The sequence below is a fragment of the Panthera leo genome, chromosome E2 (genome assembly GCF_018350215.1).
Source record: "Panthera leo isolate Ple1 chromosome E2, P.leo_Ple1_pat1.1, whole genome shotgun sequence".
In the NCBI taxonomy this organism is placed as follows: domain Eukaryota; kingdom Metazoa; phylum Chordata; class Mammalia; order Carnivora; family Felidae; genus Panthera; species Panthera leo.
The window spans coordinates 38,140,519-38,156,826 of NC_056693.1; the positions used below are offsets into that span (position 1 = coordinate 38,140,519).

At 38.5% G+C, this 16,308-nt stretch overlaps 1 protein-coding gene across 1 annotated transcript in view; it reads right to left on the reverse strand.

The window, feature by feature from the left end:
• CDH8 (cadherin 8) overlaps positions 1 to 9,159 on the reverse strand; it is a 412,814-nt gene extending 403,655 nt beyond the window's left edge. The window contains exon 1 of the mRNA XM_042918476.1: positions 9,093 to 9,159. The gene's annotated coding sequence lies outside the window, so the exon portion shown is untranslated. The remainder of the gene's footprint in view (positions 1 to 9,092) is intronic.
• Between the last annotated feature and the right edge of the window lie 7,149 nt (positions 9,160 to 16,308).

Here is a 16,308-nt window from a genome sequence, read left to right on the forward strand (position 1 = left end):
GGAATTCCTTCAAAATATGTATAACCATGAATTTCCCTTAAATCCCCAGTGTCTTCAGCAGTCTCTAGCACAAGATACACATTCAAAAACTGTTGCTAATTAAACTAAGGAAAAGATTAGAAGTAACATAGAGTTTTCTAGAAAACGATAGTCAAGAAGCCAAAACAATACAGAAGACGCAAACCCAGTTTCTGAAGGCAAACTCTTTGTGTTTAGTTCATCTACCGGTGCCACTTACTGAGTGACCCTGGGGAAATTATTTAACTTTCTTTAGAATGGGAATATAATGGCGATTCCTCATGGTGTTTCAGAGGGATCAAATTAGATGGTATGTGGCAGAGGCAGAGGAGAGTATATGACACATTGTAAACACTCAATAAATTTTGTTTTGCTAGGATGCACGTAAAGAGGACTGCCTCTTTCTTACACTGCTCTTTTAGATCAGCCTCATTGGTTAATCTATTGAGCCCAATCCCATCCCTTCAGCGACAGAGTCCCAAAAGTCATCTGTAGGCTACAGGTAAAATAGGTTTTCATCAGCACAAGGATGGAAATACCACCCTGTTCCTTGTGCTATCACTGCTGCCAATTACTTAGCTAAAAATGTTACCAAAGAGGTATTTTCAAATAGACTAATATCTATCTGCTCACATTAAAGCTGTTTCCCAGTTGCAAAGTATGATGGTTGTAACCCATAATATATTTTTTTAAAGTTTAGTGAGGATGGGGGATAAAACCTAGAATAGATTACAGGGCAATATATAATGAACAGAACGCTAACAAAGTTTCTTTTTTTTTTTTTTTTAATTTTTTTTTTTAACGTTTGTTTATTTTGGAGACAGAGAGAGACAGAGCATGAACGGGGGAAGGGCAGAGAGAGAGGGAGACACAGAATCAGAAGCAGGCTCCAAGCTCTGAGCCATCAGCCCAGAGCCCGACATGGGGCTCGAACTCACGGACTGCGAGATCGTGACCAGAGCCGAAGTCGGATGCTCAACCGACTGAGCCACCCAGGCGCCCCAAAAGTTTCTTTTTTTAAATTACATTCACATTTGAGATCTAGAGACCCTAAGGTCTTGCACGAAATCACATGGTCCCTTCTTCTCCCTCTTTTCTTTCTAAAAGGAATCTCTTACTTTTTTTGGGGGGGGGGGGGATAAAAAAAGAAAGAGAAGTGATTAGTTCATATAAAGCAGAGTTACAAAGGAAATCCATCAGCTTAATGTTTTTCTACTAAAGAACAAGAAAATAGGAAGAGAAATGTACCTGAATGTGTTGGCAGGGAGGAAAAGAACCAATATGTGTTGGTTATCTGCTGTTCGTCTAGACTGACATCAAAGAGTGGATCAGAGTGCAGGCTCTGAGCCTGAGAAGGCAGGTTCAAATACTGGCTCTACCACTTACATAGTGATTATGAGAAAGCTGCTTAACTTGTCTGCACCTAAGTTTCCTCATCTGCAAAATAGGGTTAGTATCTATGTCATAAAGGCACGATAGTCTTGCAAAACAATTATTCCATGTCTGACTCATAGCATGTATTGGAAAACATTAAGTATTTTACAAAGAAGACAGTGGCTGAGAGAAGTTCAGAATTAAAGTCTCAGACAAACAAACAAAACCAAACAAATCCTTACGCTCTATATCCAGCTATTTTCACTTAATTGTAATTACCGTCAAGCCTCCCCACGTGATTTAAGAATACAGGTATATTTGAAAAGAATTGCACTAAGCCTAGCAGTTAAAATTTAGCACCGAGGGGTGCCTGGGTGGCACAGTCAGTTAAGCATCCGACTCTTGATTTTGGCTCAGATCATTATCTCCCAGCTTGGGGGTTCCAGCCCTGTGTTGGGCTCTGGGTTGACAGCTCAGAGCCTGGAGCCTGTTTCCGATTTTGTGTTTCCCTCTCTCTCTGTCCATCCCCTGCTCGCACTCTACCTCTCTCTGTCTCTCAAAAATGAATTAAAAATGTCAAAAAAAATTAGCACCTAGCAATATTACTAGGAAATCTTATTAAATAACAGATTTCTAGGCCTATCTCCGCAGATTTATGACTCCGTAGGTTTTAACTGGAACCTGAGAAGTTGGCATGAACAAGTACATAGGGCATACTGGTTGATCTGGGAACTGCACTTTGAGACCATTGCTCTAGACTCTACTGCTCCAACTAGGATGAGTTTTCCCAGAAATGCTTTTTGACCCACCATATAACTAAGTCCCAGGTATGACTGCTCAAATGGTCTTGAGACATGCCTGGGTGGACATAAAGCCTACAACGACAATTGCAATTTTGCCAAACTTTGCTTTCGCTGTTCTCAACTAACCATCTGCCAAACCCGTTGCTCTGTAGAAAGTATTCAATTAAGCGAATACATTTTGGGAAAAGTTATCTCTGAGCATTGAAAACATTTTGTCTTTACTGATGAGGTAACTTTTCTCTGTCCTTGAGACATTGTTGGAGTCATATTATTCACAAGAAGGCTTACATTTGTAAGACAGGCTCACAGGGGTCTGTCTAGTGGTGCCCATTAAGACACCAGGACATCCAGTGGAAAAAGAACTTGGGTGGAGGTCTTCCTTCAAGAGGAGGCTACAGTTTTGCTACAGATATGAAGTTTACCACTGCCATGTGATCTCTGAAACAAATAAGCAGCTCCATCATGAAGGGCTCAAGAAGCAATCAGGACTTTTGTGTTTGGTAGGAATGAGTTAGAAATGGAGATCGTGGAGTTATACTAAGATATACACTTACCTTACTTGGTTAAAAATGAGGAGATACTATCTCCAAGCTTTGGCAAAACGAATCATGACTTTCTGCTATTGGCAGTGAATGACATATAACGTATATATGGACATTTTACATGATAAATTTAGGGAGGTGATCCACACTTAGTATTAAGTCCAGGTATGCCTGCACAACTAAGTTTAAATTCTATCTCCACTACTCTATAGCACCATAAAACCGAACATGTCATTACACCTCTCCAAACTCTGATTTCTGCTCTGTAAAATGCAATAAGGATAATTAATAACTGGGATGTTGTAAGGATTCAGAGATGTAACACAAAACAAGCACTTACATGTATTATTTTGTAGGCAAGATGTGCTACCATTTAGTAAGAATTTATTGTTATATGTTATAGATATATATAAAGCAAGTACTCTTTTTTCATATACAAATAAAGCATATTACAGATAGTATTTGTTAATACAATAAGCTAATACGTAAGGGGTTGCTTTCGGAATGGCATGGTTTTGTCTCTAGTTATTGAGTTTTTATGGAAGAAAATAGCTTTCATCTTAAGCACAGGGGTGGGCAGTATCATGCTTTGATTTAGTCAATAAGAGTCACAAAGTGAGCAAGGCAGAGGAGAGTGGTACACAGATAGAGTTGTCAGAAACAGCTCCCATTCCAAGAGACTCATTTTTCTAATGTGATAATTGCTATTTATTTTATAGGCTTGTACATGACATATCACCGCTGAAACTGCTTCTAATTCTGCTTTTATTATTAACCTCACTTTTCAATTCTTTATCGACCTTGGGCAAGACTATTTTCCTCTTCATAGCATCAATAGAAAAGCTAGTTCAAGTTTGCTTTAAAAGAAATTAATCTCAAAGCTATTCCCACATTTTAAAAGGACCTTGTATGAGGATGTTAATAGCTGCTATTAGGCTTGGAATCAGCCCTTCCCTAAGAGGGAAACAAAAGTGCAGGTTTAGTGTCATTCGATCAGAGAAACTAATAGGACGGCTGTAAAATGCCATGACAGAGCTGCCTCATGCACGACAAAGACCAGACAGAACCGGCCTGCCCAGATCTGACACCTTCTAGCTGAGGGTCTTGGGTAAGTTCTTAACCCTCTCTCTCAGTTTTTTCATCTGCAAAATGTAAATACCAATCCATATACTGCTTTACATCAATTCCCTGTACCTATTTTCTGAAGCACACACGTGAAAGACAGGAAGGAAAGAAGGAAGAGGGTGGGAAGCAACAGAAAGACAGACAGACAAAGAAGCCTCTGCAGTTTGACAAAGATGCATGTTGCGTAAAGACAAAAAACAGAATCTTTTAATTCAAGACTTGGTAGCAATAGCCACAGTTTTTTCATCACTCCACCTATGACTTGTTCTCACAGTTTCATGTTTGGGCTTCCTAGGAGGTATCCCTTCAAGTTTTCCCAGAGACAGGCATCAAAAGAAGGAAAGCAGCCAGTGACTGAGTGCTGATGTTCCAAGTATAAAGTACAATTGCACTTAACACAGTAACCTTATGAGTTAGGCACTTTCGATCTTCAATTTTGCAAAGTGGAACCCAAGGTTAACAAGTTGATGTGAGGTATGTGGGGTCACAAGATTGGTAAAAAGGAAATCTATGCCTGTGAACCAGTCTAGCTTTCAAGTCTGTGTAACTGACTACCATTGGGTTCTGTGCTGCACCTGCCAAGTCTGGAATATCAGAAAATAATTCAACATATTGTGGCAATAGGTCGTCCTCAGGATCTCATAACAGTGTATACCAGGCAAGATTTTAGCACTTGTTTAAAAATGTTCTATGAAAGAAGATACTCCTCATGCTCATACAGACTTCCCTTCAGACAAACCTCTTGCAGAAAGTTTATAGATTAAGTGACATTCTAGGCAATTAAGGCCTCAAAGAGCCTAGGGAGGATGCATACGTTTTCAAAAATAATTTCCACCGTGGCAGAAATGCAAATTGATTGAAGTTACAGTGTCACTCATAAAGTTTGCGAGTCTTTTTAAGAATGACATTAAGCAGTGACAGACAATTGACAGGGACAGCCACTTCAATGGAGGTTGACAGGACTGGAATGCCTTAAGAAGGAAAAAAAATCCAGTGGTGGATATGCATAATGAGGGATTGTTTTCTTCCCATTCTTTCTCTTTCTATATTTTTAGATATACATGTCAATATATGCCTTTTCCTAATTTTTAAAATACAAAGTCTCTCCTTTATATTTATCTTTTAAGATCTCAGATAGCAATTAGTACTTTGCATTTAAACAAAAACACCTTACTAAATAAAACAGAGTTTATAAAACAGAACATATGGTGCCATCTGCAGAATAGTGCTGAGAATTTGGGGAAATAGGGAGGTGACTACATTTTTCACATCTACAACAGGCTCAAAATAAAGAGCTTAGAGTATTTTCTTGAAAGCTCTCAAGTGAGAATGTTTTGGACTGGTTTCTCATCATAAAACTAAATGAGCATAGATTAGCTTGTGACCAGATAATATTGAGCCCTTAGATCTGGAAAGAAACTTCTGCTGGTAAATTTTACAAGCATGAAACCTGGAGCACAGTTGGGCAAAAAGATCTGCCACCTTCACTCAGCCAGTAAATGTCAGAACTTGGACTGAACCTCAAGCCCCTGTCTGTTTTGCTTCACATCACTGTCACTCTTTAAAGGGAGTATGGCTTCCGATTGAGATGCAAAGTTCCTCTGATCACTGTCTGAGCTAAGTGATAGCACTATATATAGTAACATAATAGTAATGTGTAGATATGTAGTAATATATATACTTACATAGAGTTTAAAGTACCATAACTATAGTAATTATACAATACGTATAACAATAGTGTTCTTACTGCATATAATTTAGGGGATTCTGGTGTGATACATGAAACCCATTTCAATCCAATAGGGCTGAAGTTTGAGCACTCATCATGTGCCAATTACTCTGGGCCTCAGGGCACAAAGAATAAGTCAAACTCCTGACCTCTTCAGAGGGCCTTTTTCCAACAATACATGTGCTTGTCTTATAATTACATTTTCTAGAACCTTGATAGTTACCTTCATTTAGCTTTAAAAATGTACTATAAAAAAAAATAAAATAAAAAAAAACCACAGAAGATGTCTGACACTAGGATTTCTTCTATGTAATAGTGAGTTGCCAGGTCGAGGGGTGGTCAAACAAGATAAACAGTATCTCATTCACCTCTACATCCAATAATCTATTCTGAAGAGATGTTCTGTGAACCATGAACTCATGAAACACGAAGGAGGATCTATTTTCCTCCCTTCCTTATGACGACTTGGCTGGCTGAGGAACTGCAAGAAGCAAAAGAGATTCCAGCTCACTTTATAAGATATTTAAGAGAGTATCTGTAGTGGAACATAGAAAAAGACCAAGCAACAAATGGGTTTTCTAAATATAGGGTCTTACACTCAGTAGTGAGATATTCAGTAGTGAGAGTCCAGGGAAGTAAGGGAAACCCTAGAAAGGCTTTCAGGCTTTCACACCCTGGACACGTCTTTCTCTGATTAGTAAGGTAGAGGGTTAGAGGGATTTTAGTGCTCAAAGAAGTTTTTTTTTGTTTTGTTTTGTTTTTTTGTTTTTGTTTTTGTTTTTGGTTTTTTTTTTTTTTTTTTGCTTGCTGTCCAACACCATTCCCATTGACAGCATAAAAAAGACAATTAGTCTTTAATAAACCCAGAAAAGAAAAATCTTAGGCAAACATGAGCTTGAGCTCTCTTTTTAAACCATCTTTCCTTTTTCCCTCTCACAACTTTTATGAGTCAGAGGACTTGATTAAGTGGACATTGGAATCAGATGTCCTGGTTCCAATTCCACGTTTCCTAATTACCAGCTCTGAGACCTTGGGCAACTAAGTGCTCTGGATTTCTTTCATTAGCTTACAAATAATCATACTGATGCTTTTTAGAGTACCCATATATATTTTTTGAATCATAAAGATATATGGCCTGAGAACATTACAAAATATTTGAAATTAAGGCTAATTTTGAAAATCTAAGAAAAGTTAATGCACATCTACCTCACGCTGCTATATTACTTCTGAAAGCAATAATACATAGTTGTCCATTTAAATATCAAGATTATAATTAGTACAGAATTAAAAATCATAGAGGTAACATATTTTGTCAAAAATCAGAGTGGAAGTTAAAAGCATAGTTTCTAGAGTGAGAGTCTAGACCCATCATTTGCAAACCATGTGACCTTGTTGCATGCCAAATCTTAAGGTCATATATATGTATACTGTATATATGTATATGTATATATACTGCATGTATACTGTACATATACTGCATATATGTGTATATACATATAATATGATTAGTTGTCCAATAATAATGTTATATATATACATATATATATAACATTTAATATTTGAAATCCAAATAGTGCTCATACCTACTTTAGAAGATTGTCTTGATTATTAATAAAAATACAAATGTATTGAACACAATGCTTGACATATAGTGATCAATAAAAGTTATTATTGTTAATAATCTTTGCTCATAAGCAAAAGCACAGCAATCAGTGATTTATTGGTGTTCATCAAATTTGCTATCTTATGGGGTATTATTGAGTTATTCCACCTCAACATCTAACAGTGACCTTAGCAAATAATAGGATCTCAATATTTGTTTAATGATTAAACAATGAAGTTTCAAAAGCAGAAATAATATTTAACCTTAGTTTTACTCTCACTAGTAAATTTCCAGTTAGTTTTCATTTACATATTGAGAGAACAATGCTAGTTGTGTGCCTATGAGTAAATCATTTGCTCAACTTCCTCAATTTACTGAGACAAATGGATGCAGTGGATAAATATGTGATTTATTTGAGAAATCTCTGCTGCAAAGTCAGTTACAAATCACTGGGCTTTGGGGCACCTGGGTGGCTTCATCAGTTGGGCATACCACTCCTGATTTCAGCTCAGGTCATGATCCCAGGGTCACGGGATCAAGCCCCACGTCAGCCTCTGTGCTGCGTTTGGAGCCTGCCTAAGATTCTCTCTCTCTCTCTCTCTCTCTCTCTCTCTCTGACTCTCACTCTCTCTCTCTCTCTCCCCCTCTGCTCCTCTCTCCCACTCATGCTCTCCCTCACTGTAAATTAAATCTAAAAAAAAAAAAAAAAAAGAAAGAACTAGTTGTACGATCCTCAAATTCTTCCCTCCACATCTCATGTTATTAGAAAAGAACAATATATGTGACTGCAAATGAGTAAACTTTAAACAAAACAAAAGAAAAAACAAATCACTGGTCTTTGTCTTTACCTAAAAGTTTGAATTTTGAACAATAAAACCTATTTGGGACAACCATTCTTTCTTAAGAACTTGTAAATACAGGGGCCCCTGGGTGGCTCAGTCAGTTAAGTGTCCGACTTCGGCTCAGGTCAGAATCTCACAGTTCGTGGGTTTGAGCCCTGCATCCGGCTCTGTGCTGACAGCTCAGAGCCTGGAGCCAGATTTGGATTCTGTGTCTCCCTCTCTCTCTGCTCCTCCCCTACTCACTCTTTGTCTCTCTCTCTCTCTCAAAAATAAATCAACATTAAAAAAATTGTTTTTAAAAGAACTTGTAAATACAATGTCATTGTCAAATACCATATGATCTGACTCATATGTGGAATCTTAAGAAAAATAAAACATAAAGAAACAAACAAAAAGCAAAATCAGACCGATAAATACAGAGAATAAATGGTTGTCAGAGGGAAGGGGGTAGGGAGCGGGCAAGGTGGGCAAAGGGGAGTGAGAGATACAAGCTTCCAGGTATGGAATGAATAAGTCACAGGAGGAAAGGTACAGCATAGAGAATATAGTCAGCGATGCTGGAATAGCACTGAATGGTGGTAGGTGGTGGCTTCACTTGTTCTGAGCTGGCAAAACATAGAGATGTTGAATCACCATGTTGTCCACCTGAAACTAATGTAACATCGTGTGCCAAATCTACTCAAAAACTTAAAAATAAACAAAATATCCTTTTACTTAGATGGATTTCATTGTTTCCTTGTCAGTAAAAAAATATATCCATTTTTACATATGATCAAGTTTGAGTGAAATAGCTTCTATCTGATTAGGTAAAATTACACTGAATTCACCTTTGCTAATTGCAGTATGTCACCCCAATACTGTCCTGAAGAAATCAGAAGCTCTTTTAGGTGCGAAAGACAATTCTTGCTGGGCAATTCTGCTGCCTATTATTTTCATTAAAATTGGTATTACAATGTATTTCTTCAGGTATGTATTTCTTCAATGTCAATGTATTTCTTCCAACACACTGCTCTCCAAAACAGAGCCCAATTAGTGTGACCAACTTGAATGGTTTACCTGTGACTTGCCTGGTTGTAGCACTGAAATTCCCGCATCAGGAGAAACCTCTCAGCTCTGGGCCAACAGACCATTGGTAACCCTTAATGAAAATAAAAGAATATAAGTATATTTAGACTGGGGTGGTTTTGCCTCTCCCCACCCCTCACACCCAGTGGACTCTTGTTAATTCCTGGAGACATTTTTGGTTGCCATGACTTTTGGGGAGGGGTGGTTGCTACTGGTATCTGTGAGGTAGTGGCCAGAAATGTTGCTGAACATCCTACAATGCACAGCACAGGCCCTCACAAGAAAGAAGTGTCTGGTCCAAAATGCCAATCAGTGCCACTTTTGAGAAGCCTTGATGTGAATCCTTAAAATGCTGCTTTGATGCTTTGGAAGGTTTTGTGTTTCCTTGATCAAAGTTTATCTCCTTTCATTTTTTTTCCCCTCTTTTAAACATTTCAGTTTCAAGATGGGAATACTTATTGGTGAGGGAAAAAAAAAAAATCTTTTGCTTTTTGGCATCACCACAAATGAAATCAGCCTTCGGTGTTTTAGGAGTGAAACATCTATTTTTTACCCCAGCTTTGATCCATTAAACCAGCATCCGCTATTTGCCCTGTAAAATACCTTTAGGAAATTGATAATTTAAAGTCTTGCAGTCAGGCTATCACCCCTTGTAAATCACTTCCCTTCATCCTGGTAAAGATTTCATTAGTACTATCTTCCTCATTCCCAAACCTTGGCTTGTCCCCTCTGGAGGTCTATCTGGGATTCATTATTCACTTATTCAGTTTATATACCTTACATTTAAAAATTAATTGTTCTACATGCATTTCTAATTTCACTTACTCCTCTGGCTCTAGATTTCCAGGCCGAGTGTTATAGATACTATGGTGTTCTGCCCAGATCCTTCTTCAGGGTAGAAGCGGCCATTCCCTATCTCCTCCTCATCACCTCAGTATGGCTGCCAGCAGCTCACAGCTGTTTCTCACTGGACATTGTCTCAGCCACAGGTGATACTTGGCTGACTCAGAGGTGCAAAGGTCCAGACACCTTGAATCAATGTGGGACAGTTCTAAAGGGCCAGTCCAACTTCAGAGCTCCTCATAGGATCTTCTGAGGCTTCCATTGCAACTTAGTTATCAGTCAGCTTCTCTCCTTGCTCAATTCTGCTTCAATCGCTTTCCTATAGGTGTTCTGGCCTGGGAACAATCCCCAATAAACCTTTGGCCTGCAATTCTCCATCACAGTCTCACTCTGGAGAGTTGATTCTAAGTTGCCTGAGGGTCTGGTCCCAGGTTCTACTTGTTTTCAGGCCTAGTGGCCGAATTCTAACTTTGCTATTCTTGCCCCATTATCAACAAGACCATGTTCCAACTTGCATCTCTGCAGGCTGTATTCATGGTGAAAAGAGTAAGATAAACTGCTTGAAAGTGTTAAATAAAATTGGGGTCTTTCTTACTATGAAATCTATGAAATCACTAAACACCAAAAGTTTAGGATATCAGTCACATAGAACTGCGTTTGTATTCATCCAAAACAGCAACTCCAACAAAACCCAGAATGTAATGTCACATCCATCTCTGTTAGCACATCTGTCAAGCTAAATTGCCATGCAGTTTTTTTAAAGCTAGGAGGAAGCATCAGCAATACAAGAAAATGCTTAGTGCTATCCAGACGTGGCTCCCTTTGTATAATTAAATTCCATTTCTTTTACAAACGAAAAATGAATAATATTCTGGTTGACAGAAGTTCTACAATATTAGCAATGTGTTTTATTTACAATGACTTTAAACAAATGCATATAATATTCTTGTAAGTGGTGAATCCTTACCGTCATTACAGAGCCAGTCCCCCCATCCCCTGCCTCCATGTTTCCCCACTTTTTAAACCACTCATCCAAACACCTACCACCCTCTGTCATGAATCATAAGGCCCTTCCTGCCTTTCAATCTTCTGATTCTTGGAGCACAAACCTGATTCCTGCCAGGCACATATGAATAGTTCTGCCCTTCCATCAATCATTTGAAACACTCAATGACTAGGCAGGAGAACTAAGTTCTTGCTTTTTTTCTTATCTTATTTTAAGGTGTCAAAAGTGGAATTAATGGGCCAAGGAAAGGTGCTATTAAAAGAAAATAGTAGACCTAGTAAATGAAGTGCATGATCCAGAGACGACGAATTTACTCTCAATGTACCTGGTAAAGGTGTACTGGAAAAAGAGACCTGAAAACCAATGTTCTGAATTACGCATGAATATTACATGCCTGTTTCCTCTCTTGAAAGATGGTTTTCCTAATGGTCACAACGGAAGGACTGAATATCCCAATTCAAACAGAGCCAAGTCTGTTTTCAATTCCTGGTCCACTCATGGACGAGTCTTGTATGTACATGGTCTAATTCATTAAAGAACTCCTTCAAATGTGTTCTGAGTGGGGTACTATTGTCCAGATTGACCAATGGGATTTTACCATTGGGAAAAATTATACCAATGGGATTTTAATGGAGGTGACTCATTTTTATGGAGATGACTGAGTGCCAATACAGAGAGGTAAGTGTCATGGAAAGGGGAAGAAAAAAAGTATTACTGACCATTTTGGCCAAGCAGTAGTAGGGGCAAAGGGAAGGCAAGGCCAGGGGCTTTTCTGAGGCTTCTGCAGGAAAGGCAAGGCAGGGCATGGCAAGGTTAAGAGTTTAGGATTGGCTAGTTTGAATTATTCTGGTGGGCTCTAGGGTATAGAGACAGTCCCTAGTAGTCTGGTACCTGGCCTTGGTGTGAGTTAGGGCAGGGGAAATGTTGGCTTGGTATGCCCAATGTGTACAGGAAGGGCATGTCCCAGGCAAGCTGTCCACCTCTCCCAGCAATTAGCTAGCCCTGGGATGGGTGGTCTCTCCCCAGGTCTGTATGGCCCAAAGAGAGATGTCAAAACATCATAAGACACATAGAAAATTGAACAAAATATAATTAATAACCCCCAAAAGAACCATTTCTTTCCAATGATTTAAGCACAGCACATCTCTTAAAACATGGTAACAATGGACAATATAATGCTGACATTCTACTTGGTACTGAAAGAAACATCCTCTTTCCCTCACTGAATTTGGGAAGGAAGATGGCCCCTGGTCAAAAATAGAAGGTTCTTGGGGCACCTGGGTTGCTCAGTTGGTTAAGCATCCAACTTTGGCTCAGGTAACGATTTCATGGTTTGTCCGTTCGAGCCCTGCAATGGGCTCTGTGGTGATAGGTCGGAGCCTGGAGCCTGCTTCGGATTATGTGTGTGTCTCTCTCTCTCTGCCCCTCCCTGGCTCATGCTCTGTTTCTGTTTCTAAAAAATAAATAAACATTAAAAAATTAAAAAAAAAATAGAAGGTTCTTCCAATCCATGGTTTCAGAGCTTCAGTGGGCCTTCTTCCATCTATGAATAAAACAAGGAAAGGGTGCTGAATGTTTCAGTTCTATAGGTGTTTCTGATTCTCTGCAGACCCAAAGTAAGCATAATGTGGTTATGTACACACAAGTGTGTCTGTGTGTGATTCAACTACTCACTGGGAAGTGGGAGACCTACAACACTCACACCCAGTTTTCTAAGGAGCATGTGTTACTAAAACTGAGAATGAATTGTCCTGAGGACAGATTCACATCGGGGAGAAGCATTAGTAGGAGGAAAGATATGTGGCAAGACCAAATACAGAGGATTATATGTAGAACTTTCTATGAAGTCAGAGGACCCAGGGATGTTGAATACTTCATAATTAATTAATTCAACAAGTTTATATTCAGTTCTACAATATTCTAGGAGCTGATCCAGTTACTAGGGATTATTAAAATGAATAATCTACACAAAGACACCCTGGTCTCTGTCTGTCCATGTGTATGTTGTACTAGGAGAGGGAGAGATATGTTCTGTACCTATCTATACATTATGTATCATTGGTCTGTTTTATTTTAAATGTGTGTTTATTCTACATGTGTTAATGTTTTGAATGTATTTCATTATTTTTTTATAGAACATGTTGGCTGTTGGATGGACCATTGACAGTAGCGATGCAACAGGAGAAATAGAACACCAAGAGAAGCTTTATCACAATAATCCAGGTAAAAGATGATAGTGGTATGAATTGGGTTGTTGTGAGTGGGTGTGGTAATCAGTGGGTATATAGAGAATATTTTTGGATGTTGGAACTTGCAGATTTTATACTGTAAGGATTCAGTAAATTCTAAAACACTAGGCAGGTCTTTGAAGAAAAAAGAAAGATAGGCAGTAAAAGGAAGTGTTGCTTTTTCTTACTCTCAATCCCCTGCTCCATTCTGGGCAGAAAATGTAGGATTCTATCAATGTCACACTTCTATCAATGCTGAAAAGTCCCTGGCAGTGACAAGCATCACAGTTGACAGAGAGACAGCATGATGCTGAAGAGCAGCTGCAGAGTGGGTGAATCCGGGAGGTCATAGGATGAACCCTCCTCTTCCCCATAAGGTACTAAAGTGAGGTGACTTTGGATATGTGAAAATGTAAGGAGATTGGCTCCTAAGACTATACGTGTATAAATTATCCAGGAAAAGAAAGGAGACTCCAGTCCTCAGATGTGGCTCACAGTCTGCCTTGTTTCCTTATGTTTCTCTTGGGTCTTTGTGCATTCTCTGATACACTGATGAGACTGTTTCAGCATCTTTTACAGGAGCCAGGTGAAGTAAACAGCTGATATGAGAGCATATCAATATGCTGATATGAGTAATAGAGCTCATTAAAACACAAACCTACTGACTCAATTGCCCATTTGTTGCAAACCGAAGAGAGACACAGCAAGAAAGACCAAGGCACATCTTGGTACTTAGAGCTTAGATAACATTATAGTGAAAAACAGACTTCACGTCACATTCCCACAACTGGCTTTTTTTGCCCCCAAAGCTTGATCTTCAGCTCTGTATTATATGACAAGGTAACATTTTTATGAACAAGTTAAATGTCTGTGATCAGCCTTTCTATGAAATTAGTTTTGTCCCAAATGTCTGTTTTTCCAGTTGTTAAATTACTTCACGTCATGCTCCAAGGCTTATATAGTATACAACAATCAAACGGGAACAACACTTTGCATAGCATTAAATGCCAAATATTCTCTGACACTCCAGTAACTGAACGACAGCCAAAAAAATATGTGTTTGCTAAGGTTCCTTGCTGTCCTGATTGCCAAGTGAGCCCAGCTTGGGAGATATTGGCTTGCCAAGTGTCAGTACGGTGTTAATATTGTTATTATTCTCTCTGAGAGAAGTATATAATGCCATTACCTCCAAAGGTATTATTGATAGTGAGGATTACCATTACAATCTGTATAATTATTGCAGCACCAATAACTAAGTCCCCTTCATCAAATATTTATGTAACTTTGCTGGCTCCTTCAGCAATGCTGATTTTAAAGGTGTTTGGTGGACTGTGTCATAGGATCTTTATTACCCAGCTGAATATTTAATTCATATGTGGGTTTCCTAGGCACTTAAGAGTAAAGAAACCTAGGGCACTCAATAAGATTTTACTCCCAGGTTGATGGGGATGAACCAGAGGGTGTTCACCTGGATGAGAATACTTCCTGCTACTTTGATCACATTTACATTTCCTACTTTCTATAATCAGGTAGGATAGCTTCTCCCCTGATTTGCATCCAGATTCATATAAGAATAGAAAGATAGGATATTCTAATTCAATGAAAGGGAAAAAGATGCGAAAATACATACTTGTATGGATGGTCCAGATAGATATATCTATGATTTCACAAAGAACACACAAAAATATACTTAGTAGTTTGGAGCTCAATCTCTTAGCCAGTTTGGACCTTGGAAACTGAACCCTGACTTGTGCTATAACATCATAAAGAGCTTCTTGATCTATCCTAGATTTGATGCTCTGGGGATTCTGGATAGATTAACAGGGAAGATGAAGACTTGTCAGAAGGGTGTATACATGGGATGAGGAGGAGTATGATGCCATGGGTGTTGGAGTTGGGGGTATAATAGAAATGAGAGAAGAGGAATCAAACTAGTAAAGAGTTTCCATTTTCTGCAGGTTCTGTAGAGGAACTGTATTATCGCCCTAAAGCATAAAGTGAGGTTCTGATGCAAATCTCTCTTTAAGAGAGTAATGCTTAAAGACCTACGAGTATTTACTTAAGAAAGGGCAATAGGGTTATGTGCATTCTTAGCGTTAAATTAAAACAGTGTCTGGTGTGGTATTAAAAGCCCCCACCACAATGGTACCATTGAAGTCGACGGGTCATTAGCCTTCATTAGCAAATCAGGGCCTGGCTAACCCTGCTTTCTGTCTGATTATAAAGACTGTGATACAGTCCATGCCACTTAATCTGGACCCAGGTAATAAGCACATCTTAATTAAGACGCCCCGCTGGGAACCAATTTAATGCAATATATATAATAGGATTTCAATTCTGCTTTAGCATCTTTGTGCTAGATAATAGGGGTGGCTGGAGAAGCTTTATGTCACTAATTTCAGAAACTGAATACAATCTCAGTATCTCAGCATGAGTATTTTGAAAGCTCAGAGGAGAAAAAATGAAATAACATCAACTATTTTAGAATAGTGTAAAGGGAACAGCTTTTAAACTCCTTTTCATCAGTGTCTCATTTTTAGAAGCTATGTTTAAATGCACTGATGATAACATCAATTGATTTCTTTTTTCTTTGTGTAGGGGTTTTGGAAGTTGTTCAATATTTCCTGAATTAAAAAAAAAAGTGTTTTCCCCAAAATTCCTTGTTTGATAATTTTAAGGAGAAAGAAGTTTTAACTGAGTATCCCAAATGTGAAGAACAACAAAGTAGATGGTGAAGAAGACTTTAATAAAATTAGAGTACTGGTTATTTATTTTTAATGATTTATGCTTTGATTTTATGACAATTAAATAGCTCTGTTTGACCCAAACTCAGACAACCATTTACTTATCCATCCATCCACTCATCCATCTAACCACTCATCCATCCATTCATCCATCCATCCATCCATCCATACATCTATCCATCCATTTGTCCTATTTATCTACCCATTCATTCATCCATTAATTTGTTTATTCAATCATTCATTTATTTCAAAACATTTATTGAGTATCTACAAAATCCTAAACCCTTTAATAAATGCTGAATATTAACATGGAATAAGTTAACATCTCAGAATGCTACCATCTCTACAGGCTGAACGCACTGCAAGAGCAAAGTAGACCAGCAATA